The 17,106-nt window shown below is 40.5% G+C and overlaps 1 protein-coding gene across 1 annotated transcript in view; it reads left to right on the top strand.

Annotated features, from left to right (window-relative positions):
* The window catches only part of cadm2a (cell adhesion molecule 2a), a 151,974-nt gene that overhangs the window by 25,546 nt on the left and 109,322 nt on the right, over positions 1–17,106 (top strand). Inside the window, exon 2 of the mRNA XM_049741608.2 lies at positions 9,203–9,287. The gene's annotated coding sequence lies outside the window, so the exon portion shown is untranslated. The remainder of the gene's footprint in view (positions 1–9,202; positions 9,288–17,106) is intronic.

A 17,106-nucleotide genomic window follows, 5' to 3' on the forward strand; every position in this document is an offset into this window, starting at 1 on the left:
TATGCCAGGGTCAGCTAAATTGCATCAGCGAATGTCAAATGAAAAATCAATATTTTATTATTCCTTGTGCAAATCCAAAAGGCCAAGTATTATTATATTAATTCAAATGACAGCAGCATGGGAAAGTAGTGCTGCTGGGTACTTTCATGAGAGAGGAAATGCATACATTATTTCCTACGTTAGTCATCAGTGAAGAAAAATTAAACAGGTAAAACCATCAGTGGGCTTTTTCATATTTTACTGCACAGACACAGTCTGTGTGTTCCATGGCAGTTTTTACTCTTTGGCAAGGTGGATACATTTGAAAATGACTAGACAGTGGCATAATGTCCAAGTTGTTTGTTGATCAGATTCCACGTTTAATCCTCTTTGAGTCGCAATGCGTGTTATTCTCTTCTTGGCATTGATGCATCATTGAATGGTGAAGCGACAACAGGCGACATTTATTTGAGGAAGGACCAAGTTACACTATTGATACCATCATGTCCCCCCCCCCCCCCCCCCACTCTGTTTGAGTCTTCCTCCACTTCCTCCGCTTGTCCTTTTGCTGTTGGTAATCCCGTCATTGTTGTCGCAAACACTTTTGTATTTCCAACATAATTGGATGAAGTGGCGCTGTCCAGACAGGATTGGCACAACAATCGTTAGCTGTCACTCTCTTTTTACAGACAACTCCACTTTGTGTCCATGAGAAGAAAAGAGAAGAGATTTGAGAGCTTTGAAGAAACGAAGGCATTCTCCCAAAATGTACAAAGACAGATTTACAAAACTGAGATTTTCCGTCCAGTCCTGTAGCAAAAAAACGATAATCCCTCTCATGCCTTCTAACCACAGCAAATGTCTGTCATTTCCAATTGTTTAAACTCAGAAGCTCGAATTTTTGGTTCCGGTATCCAAAATTTCATGATGAGTCTCAAAATGTTTTTACAAAAATTGCATCAGAGAACTACTTTTATTTTCAAAAGAACACTACTAATATCAAATAAGATGCTTGAGACAGCTGAGCTCCAAATTGAAATCATTATGTTGGCTCTGTCTGCCACAGTTATTTTCTCTTCAATTTGTCCTTCAACTATTCATTTACCTTCGCTTACAGATGATCATCCTGCAGTATCTATCAAAGCCAGATCTCTTTCGATTTTGAATATCAAATAGAAAATGACAAAGGCGCGCTGCGTTCTTTATAATGTGCTGTCAGTCACCGTTTTGAACATTTTTTGTCACTCAAAGATGTCTGTGGCATTAAAGTTGAAATCATTTTACAGCCTTTCACAGTATAGAGACAATCAATTAAGTTGAAACGACTTTAAAATGCTTCATTATAGTATTGATATTCATGTCAAAAATGTCAAAACAAAGCAAGCAAGTTGTTTGCTGCAAAACAATTTGCTTTAATTTGCGACAATTAGTTGAAAATGCGGGGAAAGCAATTTTCACATTACTTGTATTTCAAACTTTTGATTTTTTTTCTTCTTTCAAGGCACAACAACTGTGAATCCTCAAATGTCAAAAAGGTCGCAAGTAGTTATATGTTGAGCCCAATCTCTTGCTAAATACCAATTTTTGATCGAGTTGTTTTCAGACTCACGGGGATTTTCTTATGTGAGCGGAACAACTGGTAGATTCCGAATGGTTTATATCTGATCCAAGATGCTTGAGGTAGTGAAGGTCAATGTTCAATAGCCAACCTCCGTTAATCGGATTTGGTCTCTTCATGCTTCCATTTCTATGCTCGACTTCCTTCCAGCACGAGCTTTTTACTTGATCAAACTTGTAGAACTTCTCGTGTAACTTTTCTCTTTGCACTCTTGAATACTCTAAGACAGTCCCCACTCCAAAATCCCCGACTAATACAATAATCCATACTGTAGCTCCTATTGCGTCTTTTTTTTTCTTTTTTGTTCTTTTTTACTTTCCCATCGCTTTCAAATCCATACATCCATCCGGCCTTGAGTTGCGACGGCAACCTTTTCCTAGTAATCTGTCAAATTGACTGGGTCTTATGAAAACACAAACTCCTCCAATCTATTGTGTAAATATAATTATTTGCGCCTGATCTTTTTGTTGCGGGTGTCAGTGGCCTCCGTTGCCTGTGGAGCTCATTAACTGGGATCTATTTGAGCCCGAAAGAGGAAGCCAGTTAAGGAATGTTTCGACTTGAGGGTTTGCTGAATGGCATTTTAAATGTCAGCACACAAGCCCATGAAAGGCTCTTCATCTGTAGTAATTAGATGAATATTTAAGTAGCGCATTATCTGGTCCTGGCAGACAAAAACAGCCTAAATAGACAGGCTCTCTGCATTTATCATGGACACTGTGAATCATTAGCGCTATTGTTTGTTTGTCCCGCCGCCATCCTTACTCAAAAGGTGACACGCCTCTTGTTGTCACTTACGCACTTTTGAGAAACAATGCGGTCATTTAGCTTCTCATAGTCAACAACACCTCTACTTTTTAAATATCATCACCTGACACTCCTTTTCAACAACTTCTCCACGAGATTGATATTGCGTGTATTGGCGTTCCTCGAATATTTTCCATTCCTCTGTTAGATACGGACGGTGATGTCGTCGCTCAGGCTAAAATGGGAGATATTGACCGTTGCGACTATAATGGGTTTGAATATATATTAATTTTATTTTATTTAATTCTATTTAATTCTATTTCATTTTATTTTATGTGCCTCTCCAAAGAGGCAGTGGCTTAATGGTCCAAATGTCTCCGAATATTATCCGTGACCTTTTACCAGGTGCATGAGGTTTCCAATGTTGTTGTTTTTGTCCTCTAATTGTCCAACTAATTAATTTTGATTTTTGATTGAGTCTAATTGATATTGTGCTTGTTTTTCCACTGTGCACTGCCTTTGCCATTACAAACTACTCCTTTCTAATTTGTTGTAAGTCAATCGGGAGATAAAAGGACTTTAATAAATATGACCTTTGTTTGTGTGAGTGTGTGCGTGCTTGCGCGTGCGTGCGTTTGTGTTAATTGTGAAAAACAATTGCGGTTCGTGATGATTTTGAAGTAACGTTATCAATATTGTTGTTCAACTTTGCCTAAATCACTATAATTAACACAACCAATCAATGCGAAACGCTCTCAGACACCACAAATGGAAGAAAACACATTTCAGAGAAAAAACATTTTGCACCTCATAAAAATCAGAATGCCATGCTTCATAATAATAATAATCACAATGACACATTGCCTTAATCAAAGAAAGGCACTATAAACAAGTGGATATATACCTGTATTATTTCAAAGGGAGAATCTTTCTGAACTCCTGTTTTCATCCAAATGTCATGGTAAGCATATTGATGCCGTCTGGAGGACTTTTGTGGCATGAAGGGAGCTTAGCAGTAATAAGAGGGATTTTCACAATGTGCTTAGGATTCTACATTGCTAGGGCCCTCATTCATCATCACTGTTTCAAATTTAAGGGGGCGCCATACAAGCTGGAACCACTGATGTGTTGTCAGGCGGCAACTCGGCAAATGAGAGCCGGCGACGGCGACCGGGGAATAAACACTGTGTGAATAAGTAATCACTCGATAAGATCGGCTTCAATGAGATGAGTGCTTAACCCAGCCCGCCTGAGTTTCGCTCTACCCCGAGGCCACGTGGCTTCACGCGCCGACAAATAAATTAATAAGTACAAACTGTGAGCAAGGGGTCAGCGTCTGGGAATGTTTTGCATACCCCATGATGAGACGCTGGCACCGCTCGGCCCGGGTAGGCGGCGGCGAGCGCTGTTGTATATTCGCTCGTGTTTGTGACAACATGCCCGCTCGGTCGGTCGGACGCAGCAGGATGACAGACACTCGCTTTGGTTCTTAATTAATTCCGCAAGTGATCCAAGTCACACTGATGGGAGGACAGTCTTAGAAAGTCATGTTTCGCTGAATGATTACTAATGCATGCATATTAGGCAGGCAGGCTTGTTTTTCCTCGTACAAATTCACAAAGCTCTCAACATCAGCTCGCTCAACACCCTCATCTGGCTCGGTCTCAATGTCTCATTATTATTATGGTGCAGAAAACAAATACAAAAATGCAATCCCTGTCTAATAATGACATTTTCTGTATTATATATGAATAGCCTATTGTTGATTTTGTGTAGTTGTAAGGTTAACTAATAGGAACTAGTAGCAGGTTAAATGTGCCCCTTCTGCCAGACCACCTCAATAAAATTAGACCAGCACCACCACTGAGCACCGCTGCTGGAATTGCCATTAATTGCTTGAGAGGGGAAAGTAATTATCACAGGTAATTATTACTCTGAGTAGAGTAAGAAACTAGACAAGACTTTCCGGTCGCCTCCCCTGCTGAGGGAAGTTGCCAGAATTCCTCCTTTTAACGCACTTTAATTAGAAGGGGAAGAGCCATCGCTTTGAGCTCTCCCGCCTTAAGGGTCTATCACATGCATGCTTACATGTATCCTGCTGAACACACTCAACAGACACTTCATCAGGTGCACTTACAAATCATCTTCCTATATATATATATGTGTGTGTGTGTGTACGGGGATGTCAGTTAAAAGGTTTTTAATTGCAAGGCGACGTCCTTCACTATTAAGCAAATGCCACTTGTAGAATGAACTCGGGTGCTTTGGAAGGGGATCAAGGTTGTGTAATGACTTCTCTGGAGACGTGCCCACACTACCTGCTGTGCAGAAAACATGCCAGTCAAGCGCCAGGTGGTCAGCAGCCTGCCTGCGTGGACTTGACTTCTGCAGACGTAACATACACACATAGACACACTGACATACACACACACACATATCAAAATATTATTTTCCAGCAAAGGTCCCAGACATGTCAAAATGGAGTACAATTATGGTGGGATGATGTGTCTTTCAGATGTCCTTATTTATTATTGAAGTCATAATTAGTTTAGAAGAACCGCATTTAATAATTGAAGTGTTTATTTTTTTCTCTCTCACCCAATTGGTCACTTCTCCTTACCCAATCAGCTAAGAAAAATAACCACACAAAGTCAAAATGATCAATCCTGTGATATTTGAGTATAAAAGATTCATCATCTGACTCATGGATTATGATATATTTACAGTTATGTAAACATAGAACCAGAAATGGAACGGTGACCGATCAGTCCAATAGGCTTCAAATGCAGTTGTATGTAGTGACTCACCTTCAAGGCGCGAGCAATAATCTTCATTCTGGGGAAATGGTTCTTGCCAGAAGCCAGCCTCTGTCTAAGAGCCTCCCGCTATTAATATTATGACTTTTAATGTGCTAATGTGCCGTACAAGTACACTTTACCATGTAAAAATCAATGTCATCAATAACATCCGATACACATGACTGAGAGGGGAGGGGGGGGAGAAATTTAAGAGGATTGCACTTTTTCAGTTGTTGAGAAATGGGTGCGTTGCGGGAGAAAATGGATGATAAAAGCGGCGGCAGCTGCAGGAGGCCTTGCACAAATATGAGGAGTCGTGCTGGGTAATATTCTGCTGATAGAAGCAAACTGTCGTCTTTGCGTCCCGGGGAGACGAGCTTGCTTCTGGCCATCCTCGAGTATGAGGGAAAGCCTCGCACTTATGTGCGCATTCACCACATGTATATGCACTTTAATTAACTGAGGAATACAAACAGGATGGTTGCTCTATTTCAAATTTTATGAGGAGTCCTTAATGATATATGTAAGTGGATGAGGATAAAATAATCCTGAGTGTTTTAATTAAATTTTTCCGTAGTAGGCATCTTGACAGTCAAGCGGTAATTAAGTGGACACATACAGTTAATAATTCTCAAAACTAATTACAACAAAAACATGTAGAGAAGTGGAATTGCTGTTGGCCACAGCTCACGTCCAGACACTCACGTGTAAACTCATAAGATTGAACCTTTTTTTTATTTTTTATTTTATTTGATAGTTATTCATGCAATTTATATAATCACACTTGTATATTTGTTCCCATGCCGGCTTGCAAATAAGTGAGCTTCTAACAAAGCAATTCCCAACATTTTCTACTGGCCTGCTTCAAAGCTGCTTTTTCAGTGCTATTTTAAAAAATGCAATCAGCCATTGTTGGATTATAAAAGCGGCAAAGCCTTGAAATGTATATTAATGCACTTCATATGGGTTTTTGATTCCTCCCATTAAGCGGCCAATTTATCTGCTGTACTGTACAAGCAGGCTGCTTTCAAAAGGCTCTTCAGGCAGAAATTAGAAGCCGAGTGTTAATATGCATCTCGTTCACTTCTGCATAACGCCTTTGCTGGCTGCCGCATCGAATTCCGCCTGCTTGGGATTCACCTAGCAACCCCTCTTTTTTTTTACTGTATGCTGTGGATGTCAAAATAAAAGAATTTTCTGCTGCACCTTCCCCCATCACAGCTGTTTGGGGTAAGAGTCATGATTTATTCATTTAACAGAACCTTTTCAAAATTTGGAAGCCAAACAACCCCTTCAACATGTCACCAGAGCAAGCGCGCCGCCTTTTTACCCATCTGAAATTCTTCACTATTTCTCTCGCTTTCCCCCTTTGTGACTTATAGAATCAACATTACGTGTCCTGCCTTTAAATCGCCCAGTTTTTACTCGGTTGGATTCACACGCGTGCATCTACCGCATCATTTTCTAGATTTAAAGAATTTAGACTCATTGAGCACCTGAAGGACTCGCTCCACAAGTGAGTTTTGTTGAAACTCAGGGGTGTGCAGACTTTTTATAACCACTGTAGCTCAGCATCTTTTTTAACAGACTAATATCACTTCCCGAGTCTTTGTGCATGTTTACATGCGAGTCACAATGCGTATTCGTGTCAATATCATTTATTATGAGATCAAGTCGATGTCACATCCGATACAGTTCGAGGTATTGGAATTAATTTATAGGCAGAAACATATGGAGATAAGACATTGTTTTGCACGCCTGAGGTTGAGCTGTTCTGGCTAATTAAACCAATTTAAAAATAGCACGCGGCCCCTTTTTTTCCCCGCAGATACTCTGGAGCCCACAAACAAACAGATTGGCGACTAAAAATAAAGCGGGCTAGTCTTTGGGCTAGTTGGCGTGACGGCCTTTGACTCGGCGTGCACTTCCTTTCATCCGTTAGGCGTTCTGGTGACTTATCAAGGATATTGCGATCTGCCACGGCGCAGACGTTTATTTTGACGTGCCCATTAAAGTGTGTCACGAGTGATAATTGGCGCCGTCTTTGTGTATAGGTCTCAAGCAGATGTTCATAATTTGCTCCCAGCCTGCCGCCACCCTTGCCGCTCAGTCCTGAATGCATTATTGGCAGATTAGCCTAATAAAGGGGAAGAATTTAAATATACCTGCATTCATCAATTTGAAGTAATCCGAAGCGTGATTTGCATGCAGATTCACATTCGTATGTTATAAATCCGAGAAGCTAGCCTACACTTTTTAGGTGAATCTAAAATGAGAGTAAACTGATTTTGTGTCACTCTCACACTGAATATTTCATGAAGAGCAGCATATTCTCCATTCATATTTTTGCATTAGGTCTTGTTTTTTTTCATCATTGTATTTGCATGAATTGACAATAAAGCCAACATTGTGGCACTAAGCCGCTACTTAGTACAGTCTGTACCATCCAGTCTGCTCTCAATATACATGCGGAACACAATCCCCTCCTTATTGACATTCTTTCAAACTAGCAAAGCAGAGTCCGATGAGCGTCGGGCTTACAATTCCCCTCCTTTATGATGAGATTTCCATGTTATCATTAATTAAAAGAAAAGAACGCTCAGGTACGATGAGGTGGCATGAACCGAGACAAGGGCATTTTTTTTTTTTTCTCTGAGTGTGCTTGGATGCAAATAGATGAGTGGAGGAGGTGTTGCATTTCCAAGTAAGTGTACTTTTATTACCAGTAATTTCACATTTCAGTGCCAGAAGGTAAGCAGCAGTAGTGCTGTTTTTGTCCTCGCATGAATTTAATTTCGCTTTTTGGCAACAGACATGAAGCCCAGAATACAATATGCATGCAAATTGGAACATTACGTTTGCAGTTGAAAAGCAATTGAGATCTTTGAAATGTTGTTTGAATGAAATGTACATTTAACACACAGTTGACATTTTAATGAGAAAAGTCCAACAAAGGAGCCGCGCTAGCAAGCATTTATATCTGAAATGATCACGCAAATGAATTTATTGCTCACTCCGGGACGCAATTGTGTGTTTTTGTTGTCGGAATTCGCAAGCTTGACTGGAGTCCATTACTTTCCAGTGGTCCCAGTGCATTTGGGAAAATTAGGCGAAACATGAAAATGATTGCTGTTTTTCCTTGTAGAAATTTTGAGTAAACCTCTCCTGTGCTCCCCTATCAATTTACAGCAAGGCAGCTTAGCTGGAGTTATTTCAAGCATGACCGGCAAAGTAGCTCACAATGGAGTCAATCCTGCACAAAAAGACAGCCGGGAATTGCTACGCACACACCAAGCACATTCACTTTTGCTAAAAGTTGGCTTGCCTTGTAAATTCACACGAGGAACAAATAAGGAAATCATTGTAAGGCATCCCAAATGATTACACCGTAACTATCGCTGATGAAGTAGTTAAAGTCGGAACCTAAACAGATTTTATTTTGACAAAGGGCTATTACAAACAAGTGACGCTACATTCATCTCACAGATTGCTGCTCGTCTATTGTTGTGCATCATTTTTAAAGCTTTCATATTTACGGGAGTGTTTTATTCGACCGCCTCTGATTGAAAACGAACAAAGTAGTTGAGCTTGGTGGTCAATAAAGGGCGACACCGAATTAAGCGGTTCCTCTTGGTTAACTTTTGAAAGAGTTCAGTGATTATGGAATCTCAATCTTATTACTGTTTGGAAGGTTTGTTATTGAGAAGTTAATTGCTGTCTGACAATGGATTTAAATTCATTCCAGCTATTTCCATTATAAAAGCCATGTGTGCATGCACAATTCAGCTTTCCAAAAAACACACACTTCTCGAGTTCAAAGTGAATTTTCTGCTCAACTTAACCTGTGGAGCCCTCGAGGCTGTTTTTGCAATGAGTATTTATGATGGATGACATGTGGCTAGCACGTCTGGCGCACAGTCAGCATGTTCTCCACATGCACATTTCAGCGTTTGGAATAATGCACTGCTGTAATCCTTGAAGACTTGTAACATGCCAATTTGTCCCACTTGAGTTGATAAAACATGTGTCACAATGCTCTGTTTTTATATTTTTCTTCCAGCAGGCACAAGGATGCTCTGGCTCTGACCACGACGCGGACGAGCGACGAGCTTTGGCGGAGAATGGATGAGCAAGACAAAAAGCAGGTGAGGATGGCGAAAAGACGAGTGATGAATGAGGGAAGGGGGGGGGGGGGGGGGGGGTTGATTAAAGAGGTGAGTCGTGGGACGGGTGCGAAAATGGGCTGGAAAGGGTGAAAATAGGCGAGGGCAGATGAATAGCTGTCAGCCGGGTGCAATGGGTGGTTATTGATAAATCATAAATAATAATGAAAGCCTGCTGATGGGGACAATATGGATAACGTAGTGGATGGGAAATCATGAGAGCAAAGATCAAACGTTCCTCCAAAGCAAGGACAACACTGATATATGAATACACGTTTTATTATTAGAACATCTTCATCATCATTTGTCTCACTTTCCCCTCATTTCTTTCAAGACGATTCTTTCAGTCACTTTCTATCAGTCCAAAAGAATATTGCGGCGCAGTGTATTACGACTGCCATTATCTGTATGACTCTAACGGCCTCCACACTGATAACAGTAATCAATTACATCTCTCAGGGTCATTAAGTGCTGGAGCAGACTTTCTTTGTACCGTAATAATACCTTGTGCATTTTTTTTTTTTTTTTTGTTTCAAGCACCTTATTATTTTCTTCAGCTCTCATTTTTGGATTTATCCAGATTGATGAAGCCATTTATATTTTAAATCCGCTCCCGTATGCTCCATCGTATTTGACGATGTTATGTACTAAATATTCCCAATGAGGAGAAGTTTGTTGTTGTGTTAATAATAACAATTTACGCCAAATTGTACGGGGTTTTTTTTAGTTCGCAGTTGCCGTACTGCATTTTATTTATGTATTTTCTGACAGACCGAATTGGACGTTTATATTTGTTGCACTACAGCAGTTCAAATAAGGACAGCTTTATCAAGTTAAATACTCAATTACCGTCTGCTGCCGTTGTAATGAAATGATTTTCAAAACCAATATTGTGTCCGGAAATGAGCAGTGAGTTTTATCTGGTCTTTTTACATTACACAGAGTTGAAAGGGTAAAAGTCAGCTCTAATTGCAAGATGACTCATGGCGACCTCTTATGACATTTCCTTTATGCTTAGTCATAAACGTCTGACCCTTGATAAACCTTGAGAGGAATTTAGGATGTTGAAAAGTTTCAAACTATCAGACTTAAAACACACCTTAACTGATTCACTGCCAATGATGACTACAGACGTCCATTTGTACCTGGGCTAGCAGTGAATAAGTTAAAAGGCAGCGTGAATCCTAAGACTTGAAGATATGTGATTCATTTTCATAGTTAACTATGAGGAAGGCTTAATTTGTTCCGAATGGTTTTCATTCATACCATCTGCCGCCGAGCAACGCTACAGGAAAGGTCATTTTCTTTCTTTTGCCGAGTCGAAGCAGCAGCTGGTCCTCACTGGACAAAGTGCAGGTATTTTCCTTGCTTCTGTGCACAAATGTGAGCTTTGATGGCTCAAAGAGGGCCTGTAAAGTTACTCAGCCTGATGAGCGGAACGTTTGCGAGCACCCCGAAATACTTCAAGCCTAGCGCGGTCATCTGGACAGCTGTCATAAAGCAAAGGTTCATTACATATTGGGGACTTGGAAATGCATAGTGACACCTGAGTCTTTAAGAAATATTAAAAGTGATTTGATGAGGCATCAAAGTTAAAGGGTCCCGTGAGAAATGGATGTGGAAGGATGGCGCATTAGGAATTCTGCACTGATGTGAAGGCATAAAATGTCTTGATATGCTTTTTACGGCCTTGTGTATGTTTTACGGATCGCGGCTAAAAATAAATCCCCCCGTTTGCGCTGTTATTTTTTTTCTCCGTTTGTCATATTTTCAAAATAATATAAATAATAAAAAAAAGAATAAATAAAATCATATATGAGAAAATAATTACATGAGAAATTAAAAACTGTGCACAATATTACAGTGGCCTTTTCATGAGATACCTCTGCCTTGTTTCTTGATAAACGCTTAGCACTACTACACTCCTGTATTTTAATGCTCTTGTGACTTGAAGTGCAAATTAATTCCGGAACTTGGTGTGGAAAGTTTTGACATCTACTACTTTGTATTTATAAACTACTCTGCACATTTTGTTTTTCAAATGAAGCAAAATATGTTACCGGCAGTGAATTTCCAAGAACAATTCCAAGCACCTAGTCCGTTAATACCAAAGCCCGAGGCAAGAAGTCGCCATGTTTGAAATTTAGTTTAGGAGCGTTGTAATGCCCCTGTAGTTTCCCAGAAATGTCAAAGCTTTTTCCCCATTGTCATAAACACAGTTCAGGAAAGTGTCCTCATTTCACACACCGCTTTGTGCTTGTGTCTTTAAACGCGATGCCATTGGCGGGTGGCTGGCTATCTGTCGGAGCAAAGCTAATGCACAAATAATGACCTCCGATCCAGACATTATTATAATGCCACGTAGCGCAGCCGAGTAGATGCAAAGCAGCTTGAACTGTGAATACTTTGGATGGATTGAATGGACATATCAGATTTTGCACATTTTCATATTCACCAGTAAGATGGTTAAAAGGTGACAATATCAGGGGACAGTTTCATATTTCTTCCCATTCAACCATTTCCCTTACCACAATAAAAACTTTTTTGCTCTATATTAAAGCAGGAGGGGGAGTCTGTTAGATTGCGTAACATTTGACAATTTTAACAATGATAACTTCCCCATCAATTTGCTCCGCCTTTGTCTGAGTCTGTCTTCTATTTCACACACACCCTGCAAGTGTCACCGCCACTGGGATGTTTTTCTGCCGGCCGGAGGATCACAAGGATGCCGAGCTGTGAACGCTTCAGTCTCCATCCACCTCCTCTGGTGTGCGCACTCGCTGCGCTGGGAATTAACAGCTTCACTGTGGTTCATCAACTGAACCAAACACGTCGGCGGAAGAGTGTGGGAGCAGCCACCGAGACGGCACAAAATAAACGATAAACCAGGGAGCGCGTGTCGAATTCCAGTCGTGTGTATCACGAGGATGTAAAAGATAATGGTAGAAAGCAACCAGAGGGCAATAGGCATGGAGAGAACAGAAAATAACAATTAGTGGCTGCTGAGTCAGATTGCCCATGGTGCCCAAATCTTCATTTTGGGGCCCAAACCAAACTACTCTCGCATTCAACTTGAGAGCAATGGTTCGTTATTTTCATCCTGTTTACTGTTCATGGGCCAGGCCAGGCCAGGCCAGGCCAGGCCAGGCCAGGCCAGGCCATGCAATCACTGCTGCCCTGTAAGGTCCAGCCAGCCCCATCTGCGGGATTTCTTCTTTGTCTCTAAATCTTTATTTCAAAAAAATCAGAAGAATTTAAGATTAAAAGCAGAAAATTGAGACTAAAAGACTTTTTGATCAAAGTTTCTTTCCTTTGTCGTTTCAGTTTTGTTTCCCCTTTGTAACTGACTGCGAGGTGTTGGCAAGTCTTAAAAAAAAAGTTAAAACAAAGTGCTGACAACGGGTGTCAGGAAGCAGCCAAGGTAGCTCCCCTGAGTTATTTGATCATAGCGTTCTAGCAAAGAGCAAAGTGCATTGTTCGTTCAGATCAGGCATCTCTGCCAGCCTCGTAATTTACTCCCTATATTATCACCTCTCTCTGCCCTTTTTTACAGCAGCCTTAACCTCCTATGCAGTCCCAGACTTCACACCTTGACTTCAGACCTTTGTTGAAGGTCTCCTGTTTGTCACTTGACACGCAAACATATTATTTATTCACTTGACATTGTGTGAGTGTGTATCAATTTGTATTACTGTTCGATACAATCAAATATCACATTTGTTTATTTGTATTATGCGAGGCTAAAATCTATCGGGTTCGATTACAATACCAATAAGAAATGTTCAGATTATAAATTAATGCTAAAATGATATTACGATCACAGCGTCATATGACGTCACTGGCATTGGCTGCAGCTGGTGATTGAACGTAAATAGACAACGGCAGCTGTTGTTTGTCTGTTTCGTCGGCGGGTTAGCAAGCGTTCTCCATCATGATCAATAGAGGGAAATGGTTGAAACCTCCTGTCCCATTCAGTCTTCTCTCTCCCTTTGCTTGCCATTAACGCCAGCTCTCATCACTCCATGTGCTCCTCGCCAAGGGAACCCCTGCTGGCTCCATGCTAGAGGCAAGGCAGTAACTTCTTGGAGCTGTAGATGAAGCACCGTAAACAAGATTGAGGAAAGAAAAAAAAATAATAAAAAATCCAATAACATTGATGTTCCTTAGCAAAACATCTTGAAAGAAAGAGATAAAAGGAATGAGTTGGAGTTGCTGCAAAGGGGTGACGACTCTACATCGCCTAGAAGTGAATCATCCAGAATTCTTTACTTTGGCCATTATAATAGTAATAATAGTAATAATCATACTAATGACATAATTGCACCACTGGAACTGTAATTACCAATTAAGCTATAGTTCATACAATAGCGAGAAACTGCTCTGTTGCTTAAAACAGCAGCACTTTCTGAATCTCAATTTTTTTTTTTTTTCTTTTTTAGTTTAGCCAGTTCTGTGCAGGAAATTAAATATGTTAAATCGATGTGGGAATGTGCCGTCTTTGGCCCTTGTGCATCCCCTGAAATATGCATGAACAGATGCCAGGTGGCCAGATAATTAATTTTTGGGTATTTTCAGATTTTTCCAGGAATTAATTTCTACATTTCCACCCGTTTCCCAATGAATCTGTATCACCATTTTTTGGAAGAATTTCGTGGGTTTGTAAAAGCAACCCACTAATATCCCTGCCCGCCCTCCAAGAAAAAAAAATCCTAGCTCCGCCAGTGGCTGCAGGAATAAGTTGAAGCCCTACCGAACGATTGCGCTTTTTAAAATCTTAAACACATATTTGAACGGGAGGCAGCGATTGTGTGATCTGGTTGGAAAGTCTGAATATTTAGCTGAAATGTGATGCAGAGTGGTTAAGATAGTAGGCAAAAAAAGCCCCAAAAAACAACAGCTTACCTCAAGTAAACAGAGAATCATTATTCATTCAAGGCTGTTTGGCATTATCAGGAGACAAGGACGCACGCACGTTTGAATCCGTAATGAAGGTATTTGAAACAAAGCATGCAAAGTACAAAGACAAGCCATCAGTTTGCGTGCGTTGTGTAGAATGAGAGTGCTCCATTTTGTCGTCTCATTTTATGAATTTCCGAATAGCTACTTTCTGTCACGGTGGCAGAGGGAATTAAGATGGTTTTGTACTACTACTTAATTAATTTAAGACTAAATGCGTCTGAATACTTTTGTTTATCAGAGCATCATTTCCAGTGAGCTTAGCAACAAAATGGCATTTTCTTTTTTTGCCTATTAGAACAGCAACACGTCTCGCCAGCGTGTGAGCAGCAGTGTGAACGGATTCCTTTTTAGCAACAGCTTCAAAGTCCCAACAAGTATCAAATGAATGCTCTCCATTCCTTTGTCAAGTCATACATTTCCTGAAGTGACAATGCATTTTTTTTCCTCCCACTGCTGCTCAGACATATCTCTTCAATAAATAAAGAGCCCGTTACTATTTTGCGAGCTGTTGTTTTTCCTCTCAACGCCCCGTAGCATCATTCGAACGGGATGGTGACAAGCACGTGGCAATTAATCACAGAGTTAATTGACTCTACTATGCATGCATCATTATGCAACAACTGGAGTTTTTGATCCCAAAACAAACACGTTCATTTGCATACGTGTCATGTGGTTTATTGAAGAACGATCAGGCTGTGTTTGGCCGCACGGGTAGATAGTAGACTTTGAGTTTGGGTTCCTTAATTTGATGACGATTTGCTGCCAAATTGGCTCTTTCACTACACTCACTCCTGCAGTCTGTAAGATGAACTGAATTCCAAGCTTTAACAAATTTCCGTGTGTGTGTGTGTGTTTTTATTTTTTAACGTCAAGCGCTGATAAATTCTCACTTACAGACTTTTATTTTTTCCTTTCCGCCTCTCTAAATGTCAGCGCTGCCAGATCAGTGTGCCGTCGTTCCACCTCTGAACACTCAGACGGAATTGAGGGGAGCCAAGAGGAACCGGAACAATTTGGCCTGATAGCGCACCTTCTGCTCAACATTGCTAAGCGACCACCGTGAACTCAATTTCATGAGCCTTGCCTTACCTAGAGGCTAGAAGTTGGATGTGTGCGTGCACAGTACTGACCCTTCTACTGAATCATTCCAAAATCTGTCCAAGAGCTGCTGTGCTGAGGTTCACTAAGCACTTTAAGTGTGTATGTGTGTGCATGTAAGCGTGTGCATGGTCATCTGGTTCTGCATGAGTGAGAGGTCTCTGGCCCGACTTGGTAGCTCAGCTGTGGGTAGTCACATTCATATTAGGAATAAATTACAAATGATGGCGCCTGTCATTCTGCTGCTGGCGGCTGCATGATTCACCTTCTTGGTGTAGAAGTTGGGAGATGAAATAGCGTATTTACACTGAAAAATAGCTTATTGGCTGATGTTGTTGAAGATGTAGTGTGTGTGTGTTATACGGTGGTATATTTAGTGACGTCTATGAATGAAGGGTTGGGTTCAGCAACAGGTGGAATTTGTTTGGGAAACTTCAGAGCAATATATTAAAACACAGTGTTAAGATTCTTAAAATGTTTTGAGGTACAAAGGAATTTTCACTCAAATTTAATGATTTGTAATTTGCTTAGTAATGTCTTCTTGTGTGTTCAGCATTTTTTTTTGCTTGCACGCCATTTCACCTCGTGTTTTTCCCATTTTTAGGGCATTTGTATTCTTAAGGTGTCCTTGGCCATCTTAATCCATATTAATTTTGCCTTTCCATTTTTTATTCACACAATTCACTTTATAATGACTTGCCTGTAAGAGCTGGATCATGTGTTTTTGCATATCCACAGAGTAAATTGTCTTCTCTCTCGCACTATAGATAAAGCATCAAAAAGTCATTTCTATTCATTTCATTTCATATAACTACCCTAACTGCTCATCATATTGCATTCAAAATTTCCTCTTTCAGCCTTGATTTTTTCTCTCTCTCTCTCTCTCTCTCTCTCTCTCTCTCTCTCTTTCTCCCACCCGCCCTCACATCACAGTGTGCTAGGCAAATTAAAGCACTGCGAGCCCTCTATTTAGCACTTGATCTTAGCTTTACTCCCACTGCTTTGCCGTCACTGGCACCGCTTAACTGAATATGGCAATCTAAGGCGGAAATGTTACTTAAATGGACTGGCTAATAATTTATTCCAGGCTGCCAGGAAACAGTTGGCGCTTTCGGTTCTGGCGACATCCCTGCAGACCAGTGTACAATGTAGTCCAAACACAGACAGACACAGGAAAGGAAAAAAAAAAAACATTTTTTTTTAAATCTATTGCTATCTAACAGTCCCATCAAGCTGTTCTATGTTTATTATTCTGCACAAATAAACGAGCAGAGGAACAAAAGCTGCTGCAAGCCCCCCCACCACCCACCCAGCTTTGATGTTTAAAAAATGACCACAAACTCAATGAAACTCATTATTTTTGCTCAAAATAACTACACCAATAATTTATATGCCAGTAACTGAAGTGGGTGGGGCCACATGAATCCGACTCACTGTATATTATTTATCATAAATGTGCAGTTGTTATCGTCTGCGCTAAGCCGAATAACCGGCAATGCATAATGTGACATTTCAGCGTCAGGAAAACATGCAGAAACTGGACTTGTGACCTTTTACTTTTCAAATGTATGTTTTTAAATTGTTACTTACCATGCAACCACGTATCTATGAAATCACAGTATTGAATAATTTCCCAAATTGAACCGCAACCTCGAGTGCAACTATGCTTTCAATCAGCCTAGTTTATTTTATGACGCTTAAATAAATAAAAAATGCTGTTGTAATTACTTGACTGAATCAAGAG

The sequence above is a fragment of the Syngnathus scovelli genome, chromosome 15, assembly GCF_024217435.2.
Source record: "Syngnathus scovelli strain Florida chromosome 15, RoL_Ssco_1.2, whole genome shotgun sequence".
Lineage (NCBI taxonomy): Eukaryota > Metazoa > Chordata > Actinopteri > Syngnathiformes > Syngnathidae > Syngnathus > Syngnathus scovelli.